The sequence below is a fragment of the Felis catus genome, chromosome E2 (genome assembly GCF_018350175.1).
Source record: "Felis catus isolate Fca126 chromosome E2, F.catus_Fca126_mat1.0, whole genome shotgun sequence".
Classification (NCBI taxonomy): Eukaryota; Metazoa; Chordata; class Mammalia; order Carnivora; family Felidae; genus Felis; species Felis catus.
In genome coordinates, this window is record NC_058382.1 from 50817086 (window position 1) to 50838538 (window position 21453).

The following is a 21453-nucleotide window of genomic DNA, read 5'->3' on the forward strand; positions in this document are numbered from 1 at the left end:
TGTCAGCACAGAGCCCAACACAGGGCTTTGAACTCATGGACTGCATGATCATGACCTGGGCTAAAGTCAGATGCTTAACCTACTGAGCCAACCAGGCGCCCCTATTAATTCTTCTTCAAATGTTTGGTAGAATTCCCCCTGGGAAGCCATCTGGCCCTGGATTCTTGTTTGTTGGGAGATTTTTTTTTTTTTAATTTAAATCCTAGTTAACATATAGTGTAATAATGATTTCAGGAATAGAATTTAGCGATTCAGCACTTACGTATAACACCCCATGCTCATCCCAATAAGTGCCCTCCTTAAAGCCCTCCACCCCTTTAGCCCATCCTGCCACCCAACACCCCACCAGCAACCCTTAGTTTGTTCTCTGTATTTAAGAGTCTCTTATGATTTGTCTCCCTCTCTGTTTTTATATTACTTTTGCTTCCCTTCCTTTATTCATCTGTTTTGTATCTTAAATTCCACAAAGGAGGGGCGCCTGGGTGGCGCAGTCGGTTAAGCGTCCGACTTCAGCCAGGTCACGATCTCGCGGTCCGTGAGTTCGAGCCCCGCGTTGGGCTCTGGGCTGATGGCTCAGAGCCTGGAGCCTCTTTCCGATTCTGTGTCTCCCTCTCTCTCTGCCCCTCCCCCGTTCATGCTCTGTCTCTCTCTGTCCCAAAATAAATAAAAAAAAAAAAAGTTGGAAAAACAATTAAAAAAAAAATTCCACAAAGGAGTGAAATCATATACTTATCTTTCTCTGACTTATTTCACTTAGCATAATACACTCTAGTTCCATCCGTGTTGTTGCAAATGACAAGATTTCATTCTTTTTAATCACAGAGTAATATTCCATTGTATGTATGTATATATGTACATATGTATGCATACACACACACACACACACACACACACACACACACACACCACATCATCTTTATCCATTCATCAGTTGATGGGTATTTGGGCTCTTTCCACACTTTGGCTATTGTCAATAGTGCTTCTATAAACATTGGGGTGCACGTGTCAGTATTTTTCAATCAGTATTTGTGTATACTATGGATAAGATACCTAGTAGTGCAATTGCTGGGTAGTAGGGTAGTTCTATTTTTAATTTTTTGAGGAACCTCCATACTGTTTTCCAGAGTAGCTGCGCCAGTTTGCATTCCCACCAGCAGTGCTAAAGAGATCCTCTTTCTCTGCACCCTTGCCAATATCTGTTGTTGCCTGAGTTGTTCATTTTAGCCATTCTAACAGCTATGAGGTGGTATCTCATTGCGTTTTTGATTTGTATTTTGTTGGGAGATTTTATTACTGATTCTATTTCTTTGCTGGTTATAGATGTGCTCAAATTTTCTATTTCTTCCTGTTTCAGTTTTGGTAGTTTATGTGTTTATAGGAATTTGTCCATTTCTTCCGGATTGCCCAATTTGTTGGCATATATTTGTTCATAATATTCTCTTATAATTGTATTACTGTAGTGTTGGTTGTGATCTCTCCTCTTTCATTTGTGATATTATTTATTTGGGTCCTTTCTCTTTCTTTGTGGTAAGTCTGGCTAGGGGGTTATCAATTCTGTCAATTCTTTTAAAGAATTCTCTTAGTTTCATTGATCTGTTCTACTGGTTTTTTGTTTGTTTCTCTATCATTTACTTCTGCTCTAATCTTTATTATTTCCCTTTTCCTCCTGGTTTTGGACTTTATTTGCTGTTCTTTTTCCAGATCCTTTAGGTGTAAGGTTAGGTTGTGTATTTGAGACTTTTCTTGCTTCCTGATAAAGGCCTGTATTGCTATATACTTCCCTCTTAGGGTCACCTTTGCTGTATCCCAAAGGTTTTGGACTGTTCCATTTTCACTTTCATTTGCTTCCATATATTTTTTTTATTTCTTCTTTAATTTCCTAGTTAACTCATTCATTTTTTAGTAGGATGTTCTTTAACCTCCATGTATTTGTGGTCTTTCCAAATTTTTTCTTGTGGTTGATTTCAAGTTTCATAGCATTATAGTCTGAAAATATGCATGGTATGATCTCAATCTTTTTGTACTGCTTAAGGCCCAATCTGTGACCCATATGATCCATTCTGGCAAATGTTCTGTGTGCACTCGAAAAGAATATGTATTCTGCTGCTTTAGGATGAAATTCTGTAAATAGATCTGTTATATCCATTTGGTCCAGTATGTCATTCAAAGCCATTGTTGCCCAGTTGACCTTCTGCTTAGATGATCTGTCCATTGCTTAAGTGGGGTGTTAAAGTCCCCTACTATTATTACAGACCAATATCCCTGATGAACATGGATGCAAAAATTCTCAACAAGATACTAGCAAATCAAATCCAAAAGTACGTTAAAAGAATTATTCAACATAATCAAGTGAGATTTATTTCTGGGCTGCAGGGGTTGTTTAATAGCCACAAATCAATCAATGTGATACACCACATGAATAAAAGAAAGGGTAAGAACCACGTCATCTTCTCAATAGATGCAGAAAAGGCATTTGACAAAATACAGCATCCTTTCTTAATAAAAACCCTCAACGAAGTAGGGACAGAAGGAAACCTCAACATCATAAAGGCCATAAATGAAAGACCCATAGCTAATATCATACTTAATTGGGAAAAACTGAGAGCATTTTCCCTAAGGTCGGGAATACAACAGGGATGTCCACTCTCACTACTTTTATTCCACACAGCGCTGGAAGTCCTAGCCTCAGCAATCAGACAACAAAAAGAAATAAAAGGCATCCAAACCAGCAAGTAAGAAGTCAAACTTTCACTCTTCACAGACAACATGATATTTTATGCAGAAAACCTAAAAGACTCCACCAAAAAACTGTAGAACTGATACATAAATTCAGCAAATCCACAGGATAAGAAATCAACATACAGAAATCTGTTGCATTTCTATACATCAATAATGGAGCAGCAGAGAAAGAAATCAAGGAATCAATCCCATTTACAATTGCACCAAAACCCATAAGATACCTATGAATAAACCTAACCAAAGCGGTGAAAGATCTGTACTCTGAAAACTATAGAGCATTTATGAAATAAACTGAACCAGACACAAAGAAATGGAAAAACATTCCATGCTCATGGGCTCAAAGAGCAAATATCGCTAAAATGTCTGTAGTACCCAAAGCAGTCTACACATTCAACACAATCCCTATCAAAATAACACAAGCATTTTTCACAGAGCTAGAACAAACAATCCTAAAATATGTATGGAACCAGAAAAGACCCCAAATAGGCAAAGTAATGTTGAAAAAGAAAAGCAGGAGGCATCACAATTCTGGATTTCATGCTGTATTAAAGCTATAATCATCAAGACAGTATAGTACTTACACAAAAAGAGCCATACAGATCAGTGGAACAGACTAGAGAAGCCAGAAATAGACCCACAAATATATGGTCAACTAATCTTCAATGAAGCAGGAAAGATATCCAATGGAAAAAAGACAGTTTCTTGAGCATATGGTGTTGGAAAACCTAGATAGCAATTTGCAGAAGAATGAAAGTGGACCACTTTCTTACACCATACACAAAAATAAATTCAAAATGGATGAAAGATCTAAATGTGAGACAGGAAACCATCAAAATCCCAGAGAAGAATGCAGACAGCAACCTCTTTGACCTCAATTTGCAAATGGCATAGCAGATAAAGGGTTAGTATCCAAAATCTATAGAGATTTTACCAAATTCAACACCCAAAAAGCAAGTAATCCAGTGAAGAAATGCGCAAAAGACATGAACAGACACTTTTTGAAAGAAGATAACCAGATGGCTAACAGACACATGAAAAGATGCTCAACATCACTTATCATCAGGGAAATACAAATCAAAACTACAATGAAATAGCACCACACACCTGTCAGAATGGATAAAATTAACAAGTCAGGAAACAACAGATGTTGTTGAGGGGTGAGGGCGTGGAGAAAGGGGAACCCTCTTACACTGTTGGTGGGAGTGTGGACTGGTACAGCCACTCTGGAAAACAGAGTGGAGGTTCCTCAAAAAGTTAAAAAAAGGAACTACCTTCCAACCTGGCAATTGTACTGCTAGGTATTTATCCAAAGGATACAAAAATACTGATTCAAAGGGGCACATGCATCCCAATGTTTATAACTTACGATCAAAAATGTCCAAATTATGGAAGGAGTCCAAATGTCCACTGAATGATGAATGGATAAAGAAGATGTGCCATCTATCTATCTATCTATCTATCTATCTATCTATCTATCTATCTATCTATATCTATATATCTATATATATATAATGAAATATTACTCAGCCATCAAAAAGAATGAAGTCTTGCCATCTGCAATGGTGTGGGTGGAACTAGAGTGTATTATGCTAAGTGAAATAAGTCAGTCAAAGAAAGATAAATATTATTTCACTCATATGTGGAAATTAGGAGGCAAAATAGATGGGATATAGGAGAAGGGAAGAAAAAATAGGATAAGATAAAAACAGAGAAGGAGACAAACCATAGGAGACTCTTAAATACAGAGAACAAACTGATGATTGCTGGAGGGGTGGTGGGCAGGGGATGAGCTAAACGGGTGATTAATAAGGACACTGTCCATTTAGAAGGACACTTGTTCGGATGAGCTTTGGGATGAATCACTGAATTTGACTCCTGAAACCAATACATTATATGTTAACTAACTTGATTAAATAAAATCTTAAAAGAAAAAAATAACAAATGCCTTTATCGTAACATTTATAGGAAATGACCAACCCTTTTTTATATACTACAGGGGCTTATCCTCTAACAGAAGAGACGGAAAGGCTCACCAAAGTGAAATATGAATAATATTATGAGGTTCTCACAAAGACATGGACATAGTCCCAAGAGAATTCTTATAGCTTTGGATCGACTTTTGGATGAGTGGTGAAATTTGTTCATGTAACATTTCCAGGATGGACATCATTTGTAAAATAATATTATGATTCTTTCAGGCAAGTGTTAAACATTACGGAAAGGTACAAAAATGATAAGCCTCTTCATATATTGGTGAGTGAAAAATGCAAGTGTTCAGAGAAGAAATGGGTCAGTTTATTAAACACTTTGTCAGTGATGACCAGAACACTTTCCCCGAGGTGTTCAAAAACCATGAACGTTTTTGTAATGTTAAGACATAGTTCTTAAGTGAGGTAAATGAAAAAAACACCAATCTGTAAGTATAATTATAATTTTCTTGGCAAGTGTTTCTGAACCAAATTGATATTAATGAGTTAAAATATCATAATTGTACAGGTAATTTCTTAGAGTGGATATTTTGATACTCTAGTTAGAATTCCTCCAGAATCATTCTATTTGCACATTTATTAAATCAGTAAAGTTAAAATCATGAAGGTAGATTAATAAATGCATAGAACTTGTATTTGAGATTTACTTAAATCAGTTACAAATCACCTTATGTTTGTGACCAATCTAATCCATAAAGAGAATAATTTTAGCCGAAAGTAAAATCATTGTGCTACTTTCAATTGTAAATATTTGTTTAACTTAGAAGGAAAAACAGACATCATTTTGAATTGGTTTTGGATATGCTGGCATTTACCTGGGGTGGATGAAAACATCTAGGGATGAGACATTCATTGTGCATGAGAGAAAATTTAATCAATGCATTTCCTATTCATATAGCATTCAGTAACTTTTGTGATAAAATCTTTTTCTTTACAATACTGTAAAAGTAAAGTACTACATCTCTTTCTACACACAAAGTAGGAATAGTCCCATTCATTGGAAGTAATCAGTTCTACTGAGAGAAAAATTCCCGAAGATGAAACTCTTTAACTTTCAACATTAAGAACTGCCCTATTTTTACAAAGGATATCAAACATCAACATGGTGTAACACAAACTGCCTGATGGAAATCTGACTGTTATTTTATGGTTCATTTTGATTCATTTTCCCTTTTGCTTTTGAGGGAATTTAAAAGGCATTTAAAATTAGCCATAAATGGAAGCTAGAAGAACATCTCCAAGTTTAATTCAGTGGTATGATGGTAAATGTTTAACACCTGGCTCCGGTGGCTGGGAGGGGGTGTCTCTGACCTGTAATATTTGCCAATTTCTGTGCTATAAATGTTTCCACTGTGGTCAGTTTAAAAGGAACTGTGTTTAACAACGATCTCACAAAATTGCTCACGACTTAACAATGGAGCCTTGCAAGACGCTAGAGCCAGCTCCGTCCTGCACACCAGGGGCCAGGAGGGGAAAGAGGGAGGGAGCCCTTCTAGTGACTGCTGACATGTACTGTGCAGCTAAGGAGGGAGGTTCCCATCCTGGTTTTGCTACATATTTGTCTTGTGACTGTGGACAAGTCATGTACAGTCAATGAGCTCCAGTTGTGTCGTGGTGCTACTGACATGACCAACACCGTAAAGTTGGTATCATGGTTAAACGAGGCGATGCATGTACAATGGTTAGAACGTCCGACAGAGTAATTTCTTGAATAGTATTTCTTGCCCATACATGTGAGGCTTCATTATCCTCATGAGAATTATAGCTATTACATTTTTTAATGTTTTTACTGGAGGTAGGTCTGTAATTTTATTTCTGCTAAGTATGGACCGCTCTCAAGAATAAATTCTCACTGACTTGAAGGTCAAAGACGTATCGATTCCAGGTTGCCAAAGCTTATACAGCATAATATTCTAATTCTGAATTTTCATTCTGCAATGAAAGCAAACTGTGGCACAACACATTATTTTAAAAAATAGGATTGGTTACGACAGCCTTATGACAGACCTCATTGTTTTTCACTTTTACCTTGTCAATTTCTTTTCCTCTCAATATAATGTTTCTCCCATTACCGCCATTTCACGTTTCCACCCTTTCACATTTGGGTTTATTTTATAGCCTCCCTAATTATATGTAATTATATTACAATGTGTCAAGAAATAAACTTCACTCACAATATCTGTTGTAATCCTCACAATCATTCTTAATTATACACTACTTTGATCTGAGCAATGAAGTTCATGGAAATTAAGTGATTTACTCCAAATCCTACAAGTGACAGCGACAGATCTAGAATCTAAACCTTGGTCACTTGAATACCTGGCTAGTGGTGTAGTCAGGAAGCAGAACCGAGAAGCCTTTGCAGTAACCAATTCACTCAGGAAGCATGGGCAAGGACACGGGAGATATCGAACATCTAGATGTCTCCTGAAAGATCGCCTGAACTCCACCATATCAAGGAAAACTACCACTGTGAGAGTAACCATTGGGTCATAGAGAGTTAAGGGATGGCTGTATTTTTGGATGAGACGAGATGAGCAGATGAGACCACACAGAAAGTCATGGCGCTATTGAAATGACTCTGGAGAAAAGTCTCCTTTTTAGACAGCTTTTCCCCTCTTAGGATAAATGCAGACTAGTTAGTAGTACTGGGGAATCCTGGGGGGGGCTGTGGGGAGCTGCTATCAGAAATACATACGTGCTGGGTTAGGTTAGGAAAGGGTCCGGGGTAATTCAGAAAATTTGACAGGAAAAGTCATTCAATGTTTTCCAATACTGGGCCAGTTCTGACTTTCAAGGTCCAATCAGCTATTCTCCAGTTTAGACAAACTTTATTGCCTTTCTCCCCCCACCACTGGAGAATTTTGCTAAAAACTCCATTAGCCTGTGTGAAATGGTATTTAATTTGAACTTGCAAAACTTCTTTAAAGCCTACGTTGCTATGTAGTTGCCATGTGCTGCTCGGGAGAGTAATTTAGGTAAGCATGCAGAATTTTAATAAAAATAAACGAAAACACATCCTTCTTTAAGTTTCTCCTTACAAATGCATTTTAAAAATTCCAACTGCTAGGTTCAATGGTGCATGGAAAATGATGTTTGCATTTCATTATATTGGTGTACCTTAAAATTCAAGGAACCTTCAAAGACAAGATGTTTCAAATAGGAAAAGTCAGAACCAAACATGACACCATACCATTTTACGGTCAATGTTAGAACGTATTAATGGTTAGGATTTTTAATATTTCACATTAACAAATTTTGGTACAGACTCTTGTTCTGTATTAAGAGACACATCAGGTTAACTTTGTCATTCCACTAATGGCGTTGACACATGGTCATTAGATTTTACTGCCTGCATCAATTCAGCTTTTAAAACAGTCTACCCCTAGATATAAAAGAAGATCAGTGTAATGACACAGTGTTGGAAAGCAAAAATAATGAATTCCACTAGATACATGGGGCAAAAAATCTGATCGTTCTTGGAAACCATCAAAGTTAAGAACTCTACCTTATCGTAAGTATAACAAATAATGGCAGAGAGAGTCTTGCAGAGGGCAGGGATGGTCAGGTGGTGGTGGGTATATAATCTCTAGGATGGGAGTTTACCTCCCAGGTTATTTTCCTTTACAATTGTGACAGTAGTAATATTTATCTGATGGGACTGAGCCAAAGATTAAGTGAGATAATACAGAGAGAGCACCTGCAATAGTACGAGGCACAGATTACATGCTCAATATCTGTACCATCATCAGTGTGAACCTGTCTTAATAAGTACTTGATTTTAGGGGTATTTTCTAAGACGCATTCTACCCATTTATGGGAAATTCAGTACAGATACTGAATTGAGTATGTTAAAGTGTGCACGGTATTTCCTTTTCTCCCTGCTTGTTTATGATACATTTATTATTTATTCACAGGACATGGCTAATGTTTAAAGCCTACGGGGCCTATTATTAATTATTACACGGAATAAACGCAAAGGAGCCCTGAAGTAGATATGGAAGAACTGATCTATAATATTAATCATTATATATGCTATATTAGTCCCTCTCCTACTCTGAGGCCATAAACTATCCCATAGTCTATGTGGACACTGTCTTATAGATATAGATGCTCATGATGAACCCACTACATTCCTTTGATTATGTGATTAAAAAGAACCAGACAGCCTCAGACACGCTGTGGCAGCAATGATTAAAAAATAATGTTCTTGATGGCACAGAAGAAAAATCACGTCTGATCTCTAATGCAATCGGAACGTATAAAATGACAGTGTATGTGAATTTTTGTTATCACACTAATGAGAAAAATATATACGTGTATATATATATATATTTATATATATTTACAATTTTTTTTAAAAAAGACACTAACCTTCTATCTTATTTCCTCCAATGAGAGAGGGAATTTTCAACTTTCAGCCTTCACACATAATTTAGCTCACGGGTGACACGAAATCTGATTATCAGGGATGATACTCCAGCAAGGAGAGTTTAGCTGCCTAGGAAGAGCCTCGGGGTGCCCTTTCTTTCTGGAAGCCCCCTTTACCTGCACAGACCACAGGGCACGCTCCCCAGCTCCATGGAGCAGCTTTATGTGCTGTGGCCAAGGACCGCTCATTTCTCCGTGACAGATGCTCTTCGCTATTGCTTCTATGACTATTCACAACACTCTGTGCAATTAAAGAAAAATAAATACAAGAAAGTGAGCCTGGAAAATATTCCCTGGTTAGGTCACGTTTACAATAAAAACGCTGCCGATGAAAGCACGATGAGCCAGACCCATCCGCAAGGAAGAGACACAAGATGACACAATGGCTTGAGTGCCTCAGGCCGCCCTCGAGGACCCTGTCCGCTTCCTGATCTGGGGGCTACACCTCCACTCCTTTACAAGCCCTAATTCCCAGCACAGGCTCCTCAGCCCCCACGTCCCTGAGGTTGCAAAGGAGTTAGAATTTGGGTCCCCCTTTCCCACCCAAACTTCTAATCTCTCCATTCCGCACCGGTCCTGTTATTCACCTCTTCTGCTCCATCCCAGCCCCCCGCAGACTGTTAGATGAAATCACACATTTGAGCAGATTGGTGTCGTCACGCGTTCCAGGAACACAGTGGCATCTGGGCTCTAACGCTGCTGAGCAATACTGTCATGCCCACTGGTCAACTACCGGTGCAGGGAAAAAAAACACCACACCAACAATTTTAATTCTTTGTTAACCTCTTCTCAAAACCTGCCACCAGCCACTTTTCTCTGCTGATAACTTCTCTTCCTTCCCAGAGAAAATTGAGGCTTTTAACCTATATTCAAAACGTTTGCTTTTCTACGGACTCCCACGCAGCCCTAAATATCCTCTGGTATCTCCCATTAAACGTATAGATAGAGCCCGTTCCTAACCTAATGTCCCTTTTGAGCTACTCCTTTATCTTTTTCCATCCCTTTCATAGCCAAGTGGTTTGGAAATAGGGTTTAAATTCGCTAACACATTTAGCTTCCCATTTAAAATTTTAATCTCCGGCCAAGTGACTTCTCCCCCCATCACCTTCACTGAAAATGTTCTGGCTAAGTTCTTCAATTACCTTCTAAATGCCAAAGCCAAGGAAGCCTCCCCAGCCCTCCTATTACTTAAAGTCTCTACTGTGCTTGTATTTATTCTTAGAAATACAAGTGAGAAGTGTATTTCCACTGCAAAGATGGTACTTTTTCCCCTGTAGAAACCTTCAGCTATACTAAAGAAGAGGGGCGAGGTATGCACGTATCCTGACCACTCGTGTGAAAGCAGTGTTTCGCATTCTCATGTATTTCTTTTTAAGATTTCTTCTATGCACTTAGTGGCATTTTGTACAAGTGGACATCATGCTTTTTGGTGAACATAAGGCCGTAAACATTTCCCCATGTTATTAGTAATCTTCAGAAACAATATTTAAGGCTGTATAATTTTCCATCACATGGAAAAATATACTTCATTCTTGCACAGCATGTCTTGCACAGCGAGACACATTCCTGTATTATTAAGTATTCTTGAAAAACGTGATGGGGATGCATGATGGCGGAGGATTTTGGTGCTGTGGTTGTACAATAACTAACCTTCTGCTAGACTTTTAGGCTATCAATTTCTTTGCCATCATAACTAGCGCTACAGTGAATACTAAGGTACCCATGATCATCCTGAATCTTCTATGTTGGTATTTGTTATCGCTTCCCAAATGAGGATATAAACTTTCCCATTTAAGGTATTTGTTCTTTTCACAATTACCACACAGAATTTCTCCTTACATCTCAAAAAGAACATATTATTAGATCTTGTACCTAGATGGCAATAAGGCAGGGAAAACCATTACTGACAATCGACACGGCTACATATTGGGTTCTCTTATTAAGGGAGAAGTGAGCCAGTGTGATTCCTGGAAGTCTTATCTGGGAGATCTCTTCTCATTTGTCTAGACTTTTTTTGAGTTACGAACATATTTTACTGTATCCAACACAGCTTACCCATTTGAACAACTGTACTTACCTTACATGAGTGAGGACCACTGGTGACAGTGCCTTAAGATAAATTAGCTTAGATTGAGGGGAAAATAGGAAAATGACAAATAGATAAGAAAGTCTTTCCTGGCTTAAGTTATCGCAGACAAAATGAGCTTCTTAGTTGAATCTTGTAGTGTCACTGAAGTCTGGAAAGTACTATTTCGTTGTGTTATTCGTGACTTACACTAATGAAGTCTGCCTTTTCCACCAAGCACGAAGGTGCTGTGGAGAAAATGATTCTCAAGGGTACACAGAGACTGCAGATCATTTGGTTTCAGTCTTGCTCTGAATCTCACCCCAGTAATTAGCAACCTCCAAGCTGGGGCAGAGTACCAGAAGAGGGTCTGTTGGTGAGTGTGGAAAATAAGATAGGAATGAAAAAGATGCCAAGAAGACAACGTTCCTTATTTGAACATAGGTAAAAAATTGATACCTGATTTAGCTCCTGAAACTAGTCTCCATGGATCTGCACATCATCCTTGCTGAGGGGCCACGCTAATCTTTCTGTACTGTTCCAACTTTAGTACACGTGCAGCCAAAGCGAGCCTGCTCTTGAAATTATTCTGATTTCAACTGTGAAAAAGATACAGAAAAGAACCAGTTTTAATTTGCTACTTGTGTTTAGAAGGAGTTGGTGTAGGAAGATAGTCTCTGGTGAGTTGATTGATCGGTTGAATGGCCCCAACTCATAAATACATTTTCAAATTCAATGATGGACCCAAGACCAGTTTTGCTCTGCTAGGGCATGCATGTTTGGAAATCTTTCCCAGCCCAAATAAATACAATTAAGTAGATATTCTGACTTTAAGCTGCATTGAAAGTTTTGGCTGAGACACACAGATATAAAAGATACAGCGTAATGAAGTGTTAGGAGTCAGATCACGATGTAGATATCAAAAGGAAATGTTAGCAACTGATATTCACTTGGCTGGAGGGTAGAAAATGGTTAGGAGTTTTATCTTTTTATTCAATTTTTTTTAATGTTTATTTTTGAGAGAGAGAGGGAAGGTGTGTGGAGGAGATGCAGAGAGGAGGACAGAGGATCTGAAGTGGGCTCCACGCTGACAGCAGAGAGCCTGACGCAGGGCTCAAACTCATGAACAGCGAGATCATGACTTGAGCTAGACACTGAACTGACTGAGCCACCCAGGTGCCTCAGGAATTTTAGTTGTAGAGAGAATTTTATGAAGATGATTTCTTCAGAGAAACCGGTGCCATTTGTCCCACACACACCCACCCCCCGCAATACACAGGAGGACAGGGTGTGTGAGTTGGTGTAAGCTTCTGTGTGCATGTAGGGGGAGGAATCTTGAGGGTAGAAGGTGAGCTTCCAATGGAGCCCAAAGGAAAGCTTGCTTCATGCTTCCTGGAAGGGGTGAAAATGGTAAAATGGAATCAGACTCTTGCCATTGAAACGTAGAGGTCTACAGAACATTTTTTTTAAATGTATGTTTATTTTTGAGAGAGACAGAGACAGAGACAGAGTGTGAGTAGGAGAGGGACAGAGAGGGAGGGAGACACAGAATCCGAAGCAGGCTTCAGGCTCTGAGATGTCAGCACAGAGCTCGACCCCGGGTTCAAATTCAAAAACTGCGAGATCATGACCTGAGCCAAAGTTGGACGCTTAACCAGGAGCCCCGAACATTTTTTTAGTAATAAAAAATAAAGTTTTAAATAAAGCAGAACAACAATAAAAGTAGCCACACAGGAATTGCCCTGGACTTTTACTGAGCAGGGACATAGAGCAGGTGATGTTGTACGATCCTTGAGATACTAAAACTCAGCCTGGGCCTCCTGGACCTATTTTGACACCTGAACAAGTAAACCTGGAAAGAAGACAGAACTCTAGCAGAGAGTCTGTGTGGCTTGAAGGTCCTGAATATTAGAGGCGGAGAGAGGAGTGGCAATCATATCACAGAAAACATCACCCAAACTGCCATTGAGTGCAATCAGCAGACTGACAGGTGGGGGAGCTCTGAAGAAGTTATGGAAACACCCATGCAAGTGAGAGAATCTGCTTTAAGTATCTTCCAGGTCTAGAGAGAGGGAAGCTCATGTCCTGCTGTCCAGGTAAGCAGGAGCTCTCCCATCCCCCCATGTCTTTCCTCCCTCAGTTCCATCATGTATTATCTAACAGTGAGAAGACAACACTGGGGTCCACATCCAACTACACCCGAGCTTCTGGATGCTTCAGCTGTATAAGCAGCTCTTAAAACCCTGGAAACGATCTAAGATAATCATGTGCTTCCATAAAATCTATAAAAGACATTCTAATCACCATTACTGAACACTGGTGTCTCCATCCAGTTCAATCACTCCTCTCTTCCTCTCCTCTCAGGGGACTTTGAAGGGGCTATCAGCCTTCTGACGTGTTCTTAACTTTCACACGAATGTTGATATTTTTCAACATTATTAATCACTGAAAATTCAAAAAGGACCACAAGGGTAAACTGTAGAGAAAGATCAGTTTCACTCAACGCTGTTACATAAAAAACAGTTTTTTCCCCCCAAATCACGTTCCTAGTAATATTTATAGACCATGAAAGTGAATACACAGCGGAAAAAAGAGATATTTCTCAGATATTTTGTGAAAAAGGTTCTTGAAAAGTCACAATGTTACGCAATTCTGTATCGCCTATTTTCAAGCAGTTTCAAATGATATTTTCTTTATAAATAAACTCACTTCCATCAGTTGGGTTCCAAGACCACGTGATAAGAACACCCAAAAGTCATGAAAATTCCAGATCACAAAAAGGCTAGGTTTACTTGGCTTGCACATAAATAAATATACATGCACAGACTGGGCCAATATTTTGAAGTAAAGATGAACGGGAACATTCAGAGTTATTTTGAGATGCTAAAAGATTAATTCCAGTCATATGATTCACAGAGAGATCTCCCCTTTAGGGGTCATGGTGACAAGAGGCATTCTTGAGATAACAGAAATGTCACGAAAATCATGGAATTAAGTGAGAATTTGATTCATTTCTACACTAACCCTTGAGGAAAAAATTAAAGTGAGGAAAAGATCAGTTAGAGTTATTTATTAAAAAAAACAACAAAAACAAAAACAAAAAACATTATAGGGGCACCTGGGTGGACCAGTTGGTTAAGTGACTTATTCAGCTCAGGTCATGATCTCACAGTTCATGGGTTTGAGCCCCCCATCAGGCTATGTGCTGACAGCTCAGAGTCTGGAGCCTGCTTCATATTTTGTCTCTCTCTCTCTCTCTCTCTCTCTCTCTCTCTCTGCCCCTCCCCCACTCACACTCTGTGTGTGTCTCTTTCTCTCTTAAAAATAAACATTGAAAAAATTTAAAAAGCATTATGTAAATATTACCAAAAGGAAAATAGAAAACCTCTACAAATTGAGGTATGTCCACCTAAAAATACAGAAGATAAATCCTACTTGATAGTTATAGGTTCTTTGCAAAATGTGACAAACGTTGAACAGCTGGGGATTATTGTATGCTGCTGTTAAAAAGGAAACATTATGAATTTTTTTTTTTGCCTTTTTCACAAGCAAAACCATCTGCCACTTTTCAGCAAAGTGAATACTATGGACAGCTGTAACCTCTGGTTGGACAACACCTAACTGTTAGAAAAACAAAGAAAAGGGCTACAGTCATGCTTTTAATAGCTTCATGACATGACCCTAGGTGACATCGGCAAGAAGAGTGGGGTAAGAACATTCAAAATTCCTCTTCTCCATAAAAGAATGAGATCACTGGCATGAGAAACAAAATCAGGATTTTCAAAATTCTGGAAATCCACCAAAGGGAGTAATACCGGGACTTTTATTCTAGAAGAGTAGTTGAATCTCAGGAAGAACAGTCTGCTTTGTCCTACTTTAACTTTCCCTGTCTCCATCCCAGAGACGGGGGTGGAAAGGCTGATACCACTGAGAGTGGAGAGGCCCCTTCCACCAGCAGGAAAGACTCATTAGAATTGAGAGGCTCCGCGTCCCCAGCTTCATCAGGATCTTCCCACATGTCCCCATTCCAAATAACAGGCTCTCATTCTTTCCCAGTCATTGCTCTCACTTTAATAACAGACGCCCTGAGAGGCTAGGAGTTCAATCTGTGTTGTAACTCAGCCAGTTGCAGGATGGGGGTCCTGTGCTTGATTTGCAGCAATTTCAGCCCTGTGTGTATGGCATCGCCTTCAAGGCACATATAGAAGCTCTTGGGTCATTTATGTGGCGTTTCAGCTGAGAAATCAGATCAAATCTCTGAGCTCATCCATTTCTTTCACCACTTCGTCCAGCCACATTAGGAAAAAGGAACCAATGTCATTTATATTCCCCCGTTTGCCAAAAAGGTTTCCAAGTATTACATACAGAGTCTCTTAACTCCTTGATGAGGAGGATCCAATGCACCTCTTTTGCATATTGCTATCAAGGGCTCACACCATGGACGACCAGAGCTCTCTTTACTGCTGCAAACAGAATCATTAGCATCTTTAAATCTAATTAGATTAGAGAGCCAACTCCAGAAACCCCAGAACCAATTCAGAAAACCCAGCCCTAAATTTTACTTCTTCGGAGTGCCTGGGGGGCTCAGTCGGTTTAGTCACCGACTCTTGATTTCAGCTCAGGTCATGATCTTGAGTGTCCAACTCTTGATTTCAGCTCAGGTCATGATCTCATGGTTCGTGAGTTCAAGCCCCTCATCTGTCAATGCAGAGCCTCCTTGGGATTCTCTCTCTCCCTCTCTCTGCCTCTTCCCCCAACTGCACTCTCTCTCTCTTTCAAAATAAATAAATAAACCTAAAAAAATTTTCCCTTTCTCTAAAACCACTTTTAGGTATTATTCAGGTTCTCCAGACAAACCTAACCAAGAACATACAGATATACAGAATATTTATTATGAGCTATTTACTCATGTGATTACAAAGTTTGAGAAGTCCCATGATCTTCCATGTGCAAGCTAGAAACTCAGGAAAGCCAATGGTGTTTGGTCCAACCCAAAGGCATGAGGACCTGTAGATCCAATGGTCTCAGCCCAAGTCTGCAGGTATGGGAACCAGGGGCACTAATGTCCAAGGGCAGGAGAAGGGGGATATCCCAGCTCAAGTACTGAGAGAGAATCTGCCCTTCTTCTACCTTTTTGGTCTATTGGGTCCTCAATGGACTGGGTGATGCCCATCCATATTGGTGATGGCAATCTTTTTTATTCTGTCTACAGGTCCAAATGCTGATCTCTTCCAGAAACACACTCACAGACACACCCAGAAATAATGTTTTACCAGCTACCTGGGTATCACTTAGCCCAAACTGACACGTAAAATTAACCTTGTTGTCATACTGTTCCTGTGAAGATCATGAATGAAAGATTTCCTTCCTGAGAGGAGGACGGAATGGTCCCGAGGAGGCAGACAGGAGGAAGCCCATTAAGCAGGACCCCGGCTGCCTCCACGTAAGTCCCCAGGTACCACTGGGATGGTGTTTCATGACATCACCATGCAGACAGACTTCTGGGAATCTACAGTGGTCAGGGAACCGCAGAAGGGGGAGGGCCAGGAGGACACCTCATCTCTTGTGTGACGAGGGCCTGCACAAGCAGTGGAGGGTGAGAGCAGGACCTTCCCAAAGCACGTGAGTAGAAAAGTTGTCCCTGACTCTCAGATTCTGCTTTCCGTGGGTTCAAATGAACCTTTGTTGGAATTAAGGATGTGAAGCCCCTACCTTTACCCCAAGAGAAGCAGGACATCAGGCCCATGTGCTTCTCCCCACCTCCTGCTGTGACCTTGCTGTGTGGCCCTAGGCAGGCCATGTAATTTCCAGGACGTGTAAGTAATGAACCTTTTAAACATTTTTTTCAAAGTTCCCTAGTGGTTATTGCTGAGGGCATCTTGAACTCATATGAACCGCAAGGGCCAGTCGGGCGACATCTCTGGTTATCAACAGTCTGAGACTGACATAAAACACTACCTTGCAGCCTAAAGCATCACTCATGAACCAGGCACAGTGCGCAAACGCGCAGCATTTCATCCCTCTTACCTTGACGGTGACGGGTATGGAGCACAGAAAAGCAAATAGTGCTCTGCACCTGGAATAACAATATTTTAAGAGCAATTAGAACCATTTGAAAAAGGCGTGCTTCTAGACTACAGACATCCCTGTCCTATATTGTTTCTCCATTTATTAATTTTTACCTTACATAAATATGAGTTTATACTTGCTTAGGAATAAAAATACATTTCCCAAAGAAGCCTTCTACTCCTGCTTCTCAGTTCCTGTTTGCAAATACAACCCTTTGTATGTGAGAGGATCATCATTTTTCATAGCAATGGAGGTGGGAAATAGTATCTTCCCACACATGAGGACATAGAGGGGAATGACAGAATACGGCAGTGGCAGCTTCCTGGATCAGGCTTCAAACGCCGCTGTTGGGGATCATGAGGAGAGTTATTATGCCACACACGGCTTTCTACATCTTCGTGCTGGCAAAGGCACTACCAACCCTTGACTTCCCGCGTCTCTCACGTAGACCTTTCTTGGGCTTACAAAGTAACGTGCCATCATCACCCACATTGAGCATGAAAAGGCTGGCTTAGGCGGGACTGGCTCAAGGTTGCACAATATACAAATGACATGTTTGGGGATAAAATCCACCCCCACCCCCGGACTCATTCTTGCAGGTGCTGTAGGCGCAGGTCACTGCTAACCACAGAAATTTAGGGAGGGGAATGTAATCACCGCTCATCAACAAAAAGAAATGAATCGCTGATGAACATGAGAATATGGATGAATCTTGAAAACATGCTGGGCAAAAAAAAAAAAAAAAATCCTGACACACAGAAAGTATAATTCAGTTTCTCTGATATTCTAGAAGAGGCAACACTAACCTATAGTGGCAGAAAGCAAATCAGGTTTTGCCTACTCCTGGGGGTTAGAGGGGACGGACTGCAAATGGGCCAAGTGAACTTTGGGGGATGATAAAAAGACTCTGCCTTGGAAGTGGTGATTGTTGCATGTGTGTCTGCATTTGTCAAAACTCATTGAACTATACATTTAAAATGAGTACATTTTATTGGGATGTAAGTTATTCCTCCATAAAATTGATTTTAAAAAATCACACCTTTGAGGTAGGCGCAAGGCGCAGCATTGCTTCTCATCCATATAATTTGCCTGCACGTTAATAATAAAATCTTGAAAAAAAAAAGACAGGAAGCGCATGAGCGGGACCCTGGGACAGCTGCCCTCATCCACATTCTAAGAGAAAATTAATCAGAATCAACTTAACTTGTCAGACAAGGGCACACACAGCCTCTATGTGCAAACAACAAAAAATCATCCCAGAATGTTCAACTTGATAGTAATATTGAAATTATGTTCATTTTCGGTTTTTAGGCTATGAATTAGTATTTTTGTCCCCTGATAGTTTGCACATGCGCATGAGCACCATCAGATTATCACATGGAGAAAACATTACAGGGAAAAAAATGATGCACTTATCTTGGAGAACCGTTACATTGCAGACCATGCAAAAGTATGTGAAAGTTTCTTTTTCTTCTTTTTTATTTTAGAGAGAGAGAACACATGCACAAGTGAGGGCGAAGAGCAGAGAGAGAGGGAGAGAGAGAATCCCAAGCGGGCCCCATGCTGAGCATGGAGCCCCAAAGATGGCTTGATCCCACGACACCGAGACCTGAGCTGAAATCAAGCGTTGGACACTCAACTGACCGAGCTACCCAGGCAGCTTCAAGTTTCTTTTAAGGAGCAAAATTAAGAGTCAATCCACCCATAAGCTGTCATCCTAACACATTTCCAAAAAGGAAAACGTTCTTGACATATCTTTTAAAAGTCAGTGAAGAATCGGTCACCGTCCTTTTCAATCCGCTCTGTGGTTTTAACTCCCCGTTTGTACTATGTGAACAGCAGAGAGGGTCTCATTTTTTCCAGTCACTCCTAAGATAACAAAAACCCCTCATAAGTCAAATTATAAGCAGTCTAATGTTAGCAATTAAAATGTCTGGTCCTAGTGAGAGCAAACCTTGAAACTCTGTCCAAGGTTAGAGCTCCTCCCCCACTCAGGTCCAGCCTCCCACAGACTGAACATCTATGATGGAGAACGGAGACCATTGTTTGTTTCCCCACCATATTCTTGTCCTCCTCTCTCCCCTCTCCATTATCTTGCCGGGCTACCAATGGCTCTTCTGGTTTTAAAGTAGAGTAGGGACAGGATACAGAGACAGAAGAGGTCTCAGTTGACTGACACAGTCAAAGATTTCATCTGTGGCTGATCGGTGCCAGCCCCCTCTTTGGGGGCAGAGGGTCTCTCGGATAGGACCCTCTAGTATTAATCCTTCCTCCTTGGCAGTGGCTATAAAAGATGCCTCTTGGGCACCTGGGTGGTTCAGTCCATTAAGTGTTTGACTCCTGATTTCGATTCAGATTACAATCTCGTGGTTAGTGAGACTGAGTCCCACAGTGGGCTCTGCACTGACAGCAGGGACCCTGCTTGGGATTCTCTCTTTCCCTCTCTCTCTGCCCATTGCCTGCTCGCTTGTTCTCTCTCTTAAAATAAAATAAAATAAAATAAAATAAAATAAAATAAAATAAAATAAAATAAAGTAAAGTAAAGTAAAGTAAAGTAAAGTAAAGTAAAGTAAAGTAAAACAAAACAAAACAAAACAAAACAAAATAAAATAAATGATGCCTCTTAACATTTGTGTCCTTGGACATACTAGTAACAGATGGCAGAATGGAACAAGTCATCCCTAGATAACAGATTTTAAATATTTTCCCAGAAAACTGAAAACGGACAGAAATTTTGGTGCAAGAGTAGAGGATGTCATCCCTAGATAACAGATTTTAAATATTTTCCCAGAAAACTGAAAACGGACAGAAATTTTGGTGCAAGAGTAGAGGATGTCAGAACCACAGGGAGGACCAGAGGAGAAGAGAGAATCAGCCTGCCCTGCAAGCAGAGTCCCAGAAATATCCAGAAGGGGAGCTGGCAGATATGTGGGAGACAGGAACAAGAGACAGACCTCAAACAACAGAGAATAATCAAAGCACTGTTAAAAATGCAATCCTCCGGGTCCCATATACCTCCTCCAACTTCATGCACCGCAAAGGCAGCCAGCCAGGCCAAGCTCTACAAAGTTTTCCTCTAAGTGCTAACACACGCTGTCTGAAGAGAGAACTGGGACACTAGGGTGGCTATTCCCCTCCGCAGTGAGCCCTCCAGCTCTGGAAGAGGGTGCCTCAGCACCGAGACTGCCCTCTACTGGTTCAGCCTAAAATGAAGCTCTGGAAAATACAAGCACACAGAACTTCCCATTGGATTTTCTATGATGAGACACAAAAGGCCAACAAGGAACCACCATATTCTTGAAGAAAACCAACAGCATGGGCCAATAAGAAAAAATGAAGTACACAGCATTAATATTTTAGCAATCAGTGAGTTCCGACTGACAACCAGTCTCAAATTGGCTTATTCAACAAACAAACAAACATACAAACAAATAGGAAGTCTAAGACCAAGGTGCCAGCAGAGTTTCTTCTGAGGCTTGAAGAGCTAGATGACTGTCTTTTCCCTATGTCCCTGTGTCCTAATCTCCTCTTCTTACATGGACACCAGCCACATTGGGTTAGGGTCCACCCTAATGACCTCATTTTAACGTAATTACCTCTTGAAGGACCCTATCCCCAAATACTGTCCCGTTCTAAAGTACTGCGGGTCAGGACTTTAATGTATAAATTTTACAAAGACACAGATCAAGACTATAACGTACATTAGCTCCATTAACTGCAAAAGCCAGGTCAGCCTTAGCATTAGGCATGGTCAGTGTCCTGCATCCAGCGGCATTCATGGGCATCTTCACCTGCCTTCTGTTGCTTGTGTTACACCTTACATTTAGAACAGGCACACAGGTGATTTGAAAAGTAATTCAGCATTCTGTAAACAATCAACTGATATGCATATCAAACAATTCTAAAATTAAAAGTCTATTTTCTTAAGTTTATTTATTTTGAGAGAGAGAGAGAGAGAGAGAGAGAGAGAGAGGGAGCAGGGGAGGGGCAGAGAGAGAGAGGGAGAAAGAAAGAATCCCAAGCAGGCTCTGTGCTGACTCAATCTCACCCACCGTGAGATCCTGACCTGGGCCGAAATCAAGAGCCAGACGCTTAACCAACTGAGCCACCCTGCCACCCCAAATCCTATTTTTAAGAATCCATGTCATTTGGCCGTCACTT

The 21453-nt window shown here is 40.4% G+C and overlaps 1 long non-coding RNA gene across 10 annotated transcripts in view; it reads right to left on the reverse strand.

The window, feature by feature from the left end:
* LOC109494948 overlaps window positions 1–21453 on the reverse strand; it is a 415303-nt gene that overhangs the window by 48411 nt on the left and 345439 nt on the right. For 7 of the 10 annotated variants that reach the window (XR_006590573.1, XR_006590572.1, XR_002738562.2 and 4 more), the window contains 5 exons: window positions 20994–21108; window positions 17251–17299; window positions 13528–13668; window positions 11683–11822; window positions 9276–9399 (listed from right to left, as the gene is read on the reverse strand). This is a non-coding gene — a long non-coding RNA (uncharacterized LOC109494948). The remainder of the gene's footprint in view (window positions 1–9275; window positions 9400–11682; window positions 11823–13527; window positions 13669–17250; window positions 17300–20993; window positions 21109–21453) is intronic. The other 3 variants (XR_006590574.1, XR_006590576.1, XR_002738561.2) reach the window with 3 other exon arrangements.